Below are 6,000 nucleotides of genomic sequence, written 5' to 3'. Positions count from 1 at the left end.
CCAAGTGTTGATGACCAGTACCACATCTCTGAAGGTAGCAGAAAGAGACACTTGGGTCAATTTTACCCACTGCAGGAAAGTTAACCACCCGAAGAAGGTACAAGACAAAGTCAAGACTGACAACACAGACCTATCAATTTCAAACCTGCAGCTAAAACACCTGAGCCAAAGATGTGTACAGACTATTATCCCAGCAATGGAGTGGCGAGTTTTATATTTTTCTTGTTCCAGTATTTTTTCTCATTTTCATTTGTTTTCAGGACATTCTATTTTTGTGACGGAAGACAGATGACGGAGAGAGGGTCCGGTAGTGATATTGATGAAGTGGATTTGGTGGAAAGGTTGATAGAACAATCAGTGCAGCAAGTTGTCAAACTCAGTTCAGGGGTCATGAAAAGATCTGCTAGCTATGGAACTCTGAGACAATGTGAGGGGCTATTTCTGAAAAATATTGTATCTGTGAGTACTGTGGGTCCCTAGTTAAAGAGAAGTGCATCCAACAATAACAGTCCAATAGTAATCTGGATTTGGGCAGGCATCCCCTAAAGGATTATCATTCCATAGTGGGTAAGGCACTAAACCAAATGGAGTGTTGGGTGTGCTCTCACGTGCCTCAGGGACAACATAATGTAGGATTAGTACCATTCCCATTAAACATCTCAGAAGTCCTGGAATTATGGGGAGGAAGGTCCATAGACGGGAGGTATAATATCACTAGGTCCACTAGTCTAAAGCTACGCCAATACCTCTTAGACTGGTCTTTGTTGTGTCTAAATATCTCACATATAGAGAGACTGGAGAATTGGGAAGCTGACCTATTGGATCAGACAATGGCTCACCACACCAATTCTGATAGGAGACTATCAAGATCACCAATAACCAGGAATAGTGATGGACATCATAGACGAGGACATTCTAACAAACATAGGATAGTATCCATTGGGAAAGTTTACTCTGGGTTATTGTCAAAATATTATCCATGCTGAAACGTGTCTTGAACAGATGTAGACAATTGGTATGGGTAGTTTTGTCAAAACATTATGTAATATTATCCATGATCATAATGTACCTTATGTCCTCCCAGATGATGTGTATTATGTTTGTGGAAGAAAACCTTATTCCTGGTTATCTCTGAGTTCCAAGGGTTTATGTTTTATAGGTAAATTGGCCCCAGAAGTTATGACCCTTACACATGATGAAATGATTGATATCTGTAGAACTACAGCAACTCCATACATACACACACAGTATGAACATCATGGCAAAAGAAATATGATTTCTGCTGAAGAACATATAGCTACACAGTTAATTAGTGAAACCACTGGCTTCCAAATTATGGTTGCATTAGATCCCACCAGGATCGCTTGGGGAACTTTAAATTTTAGATATATTCAAGACCTTGCTAAATTGATAGACAACATTACCGAGATGTACTGTATGATGACACTTTCAGGTATACGGGTAAGGAGCTACAGGCTTATAAAAAGGAGTTAGTGCAACATAGACTGGTGTTAAATTATCTCACATCTATTACTGGTGGATATTGTGTGACTTTGGCAATCCAATTTGGTGTCAAATGTTGCACATACATTACCAATAATACTGATGACCCCAAAGAAGTAATTGACTGGAAATGGATGAAATCTTACAAATAAAATCTGGATTTTGGAAGAATCATAATTCTTCACTGTACGTGATAAAGTAAAAAGTAACAACATGGTTCTCTGGTCTAGGGGAGTGGGTGCAGGAAATGGTTGCTAGTGTAGGTAAGCGCTTTATTCTTATACTTGGTGTCATTTTAGTAATTGGCTTATGTTTCAGATTTGTACCTACTGTGTTGAAGTGTGGAAAATTTTCTACCGAGGTGAATATTGAAAATGAAACTGTAATGGTGGTGAGAAGCATAGATATCAAGATTGATGAAGAACTGCATTATAATCTTGAAATTGTAAGCACAATCAAGTAATACAAATGTGAATATGTATAGTAAATGATACACCAGACATCATAGAAAATGTAGTCCTAATTTCCCCAAGCATCCTTTATAGGTTAGATGAGTTCCCATGTCCTACCAATGATCCCCAGAGTATCCGCTGATTGCGTATAAGGGTTGTCTTACCCTTTCCTGAGGCACATTATTGATTGATCAATGTCTGATTTGTGTTATATCATATATATATATATATATATATATATATATAAAAAAAATTATATATACATATATATATATATATATATATATATATTATTTCTAACTAAATATGATAAGAAGAACATATGATAGCGTTTTGTGAACTATCAAAGGGTGGACTACTAAAGTTAAATAATTGGATGACGTTGTTTGCAATTATCTATCGATACTATCGTCTTGGTATGAAAACATGTGACTAGCACGCTACGGCATGCTAGCGTGTATTTGCACATCACATGCGAATGCATTTTTATACATTTGCACACATACACATTCACTTATAAAATGGTTCCTACACACTGTCTTTATAGCCAGGTTTAATAGAGTTATTTATAGTTATTAAAAATAATGTAAGATATACCTTATAGATACCTAAGGTTCAGGATACAGAGGACATATCATGTTTGATTTCATTCTAATTCAATATTTATTTGCAGACATCCGTTCCTATTGGCAGAGATCGCACCTTGCGTAATCAAGTTATGGATGATAGGGAATTAATTATCAGAATGCTATTGTTTGTGTAATATAAATAGACCAGCTTGAACTAGGATTTTCAGAGGGAAATTATGTCTGCAGCAGTTGGAGATCTGACCCCCACCCTTTGTTGGCACCCTTTGAATTGACCAATGTCCTCCATTACACCAGACTGACCTGAAGCCTGAACCAATGGAAACATGCCAAATTGCCTCCTTTGTTTTCTATGTAACATGAACTGTATATATTATTGAGCTCTGGGACTAGCAAGGGGTCTCCTTTGTGTGACCACAGCTTTCAGGATCGAATGGCTGTTTGCTGGGTCCAGAGCGCATGCGTAGGTGGCGACTGTACTTATTGTATATGTATTGTTAACCTGCTTTCATTATTAAATCACTTTGTGCTTTGGAACCACACTATTGAGATTGGAAAGCAATCATTGAGCAGCGACTAGACAAACTTAACACCTATTTTAATATTCTGTATATGTTCTCCTAGACGGGTCTTTAGGGATCTTGAAGTTTTCCATATGTATGCTTTGTCACAGGAACATACAATGAGATGTACCATGTTTGTGGTGTTACAGGTTATGAAGTCCTTGATCTTGAAGTTGCTGCCATTTACAGTCACTTCAGTAAATTTGGTTTTCTCCATTTTGACATTTGTAAGCAGGGCAAAAACCACACCTATGGAATCCCTTGGTTCTAATGGGGTTTAGTGGTTTCATGGTTAGGGCACTTCTAACAAGTTGATTTTTCAAATTGGCCACTTTCCTGTAAACAAATTTAGGATGGATGGGAATCATTACCTTGAGGATGGGATCTTTCTGGAGAATGTGCCAATGTTTCTTTATGATAGTTTCAAACTGTTTGTGTGAGCCATCATAACCCACGATGAAGGACCATTGATCGTTGCTGTTAGTGGATAATGAATTTATGGATCTAGGTGCAAGTAGAGTTGATCTATCCATGTTGAGGGAGATCTTAGCTGCTTTATCTAAATCCGCTTCTTTGTATCCTTTATTGAGAAAGTCTTTTTTCAATTGTTCAGTTTGTTCTATGCATACAGTGCTTTCACTGCAATTCCGTCTGATCCTAGTAAACTGGCTTTTTGGAAACTCTTGAAGCCAGTTGCGATGATGTTTGCTGTCCCTGGGAATATAGTTCTTGTATCTGTGGGTTTTTGATAGGTCTTTGTCTGAAGGATTTCGTCTTTAACATAGAGAGAAAGGTCTAGTTAATTACTTTCATCCTTCTATTAAAGGTAAGTTCAATGTTACTGTCATTTATGTTGATGTCTTCGCAGAATTTCTCAAGGTTAGTTTCCATTCCTTTCCAGATAAACACAATATCATCAATATAACAACTCCACACCAGCACACTTTACTCTATTTCCAATTCTTTTCACTTCTTAGTTTTGAAATATTTGCAGGCAAATATTGTCTTTACGGTGTGGCACATCCCGGGCATTGAGAACGGGATAGCGGATTTTCTATCCCACTTTCAATTTGATAGGTTTTGGATGTTGGCCCCTGCGGCTAATCCGATGGAGATGACTTGTCCGTCTTCTGTCTGGAAGATTGTCGAGCAAGACTAATTGGTCTGGCCTGGAGATCCCTGGCTCCGTCAACTTTGCGGGTTTACGAGGCAGCTTGGCGCGACTGGGAGGCTTATCGGGTTAGGTATCCTGCTGTTGGTAAGTCTTTAGATCACCACTTAGTTGAGTTTGTGTGGGGCCATTATCAGAGGGGCCAATCTAAGGCGGCCATGGCTCCGCCCTTGCAGATATTGCTTTTTTCTCTCACCTTCATGGTGGTCATGACCCACAAAGTCTTTTGTGCGGTCTAAGGCCCTTAAGAGTTGGGCTAAAGAAAGTCCCATGGTGGGTGCCTCTCGCCGGTATATTGATCTGGTACTGCTGCAGCATCTGATATAGGTCGTTTCGTTGATTACATCTTCCAAATTTGAATCTGTTTTGTTCCAATTTGTGTTTGCGCTGGCTTTTTTTGGCGCATTTCGGATTAGTGAGCTTGTGGCATCTAGTAAGAGGTCTGCTGATTCCAGACAAATATTTAAGCATGTGGTACTTCAGGACGGGGCTATCCTGTGCAAAATTCCCCATTCTAAAACTGATCAGTTAGGGTGTGGGTGTTGGGTTACCATCAAGACTCATTCTATTAATGAGATTTGCCATTTGCGCTTTGCTGGTTTATATACGAGTCTGCACCCGTCAGTTGGCCCGTAATGGTTATTGCATGCTGACTCTTCCCCTTTGACTAAGTTTCAGTTTGCTGCTGTGTTTAAGTGCTGTTTGGGTCAGCTCGGTTTGGGTGTTGTGCATTACGGTACTCATTCTTTTCCTATTGGCGCAGCTACTTGGTAGACGGAAGTCAACCGCCTATATGTCGTATGTTAGAAGTGATAAGTTTTGTTTTTCCTTCCCAGAAACATAGTTTACCCGCCAGTTTTTGAAGGGATTTTTAAATTTTTCCTCCACAAAAGGGCCATAATTGAATTGGCTTATTATACACGGGAGGTTTTTGGGATTTTCTCTTTCACCTAGGCATTGTTAATAACATTCTCCTTCTTGGTTACCACTCTATTCTTTTTATATAATGTTCTTTTACTGACTCTTTAGCTCTCTATGTTCTTTTACAACTATGTCCGTGTCTTCTGAGTAAGTGTGGCTTGTGGGCCATTCGTTTATTTATTGGGCTGAAAGACATGCGATGGCAAAGAGGACATCTCTGTTATTAAGGGGCATCGGAATCAGTGGGTTGGGGTCCGAGGCATGCATTGGTCAGCTCTTTTGGATCTTTTGTTTCAGCAGATGTGCTGTGGGCACCCGGCATGGCTGGTGATTCACCTTGGAGGCAATGATGTTGGACAGTCTAAGGGTATAGATCTGATCTTGCAGATGCAGGCTGATTTGAGCACCCTTCGGTCACGGTGGCCGGAGGTGCTCTTGGTGTGGTCGGAAAGTATCCCTCGCCATGTATGAAGGGGTTTTAGGGACCTTTTGGCTTTGGATAAGGCTCGCAGGAAGATTAACAAGGCTGTTTCTCATTTTGTCTCCCAGTCAGGTGGTTTGGAAGTATGACAAACAAGTTTACAGCTGGAACAGGCTTAATTTTTTGCCCTGGTGCATTTATCAGAGTTGGGGTTAGGTGTGTATTTGGGTGATGTTTTTTCCTGTTTGGATGCGGTCTAGTGTTTTAGTTTGGGTGGCAGGCTGTGGTTCTTTGAACCTGGTGGTGGCAAGAAGGTGCTACAAACCAGCTGCCGCGTAAAGTGTAAGCATATTGTTGTGGAGCACATATCTTTTGAAGGGCC

At 40.0% G+C, this 6,000-nt stretch overlaps 1 pseudogene; it reads left to right on the top strand.

Moving 5' to 3' along the window:
* Positions 1–288: 288 nt before the first annotated feature.
* Positions 289–6,000, top strand: part of LOC148523929 (uncharacterized) — a 52,107-nt pseudogene continuing 46,395 nt past the window's right edge.

The sequence above is a fragment of the Taudactylus pleione genome, unplaced genomic scaffold (assembly GCF_031769625.1).
Source record: "Taudactylus pleione unplaced genomic scaffold, aTauple2 ptg000125l, whole genome shotgun sequence".
In the NCBI taxonomy this organism is placed as follows: Eukaryota; Metazoa; Chordata; class Amphibia; order Anura; family Myobatrachidae; genus Taudactylus; species Taudactylus pleione.
The sequence above is the reverse complement of the archived record's forward strand: the minus strand, read 5'-3'. Positions and strand labels throughout refer to the sequence as shown.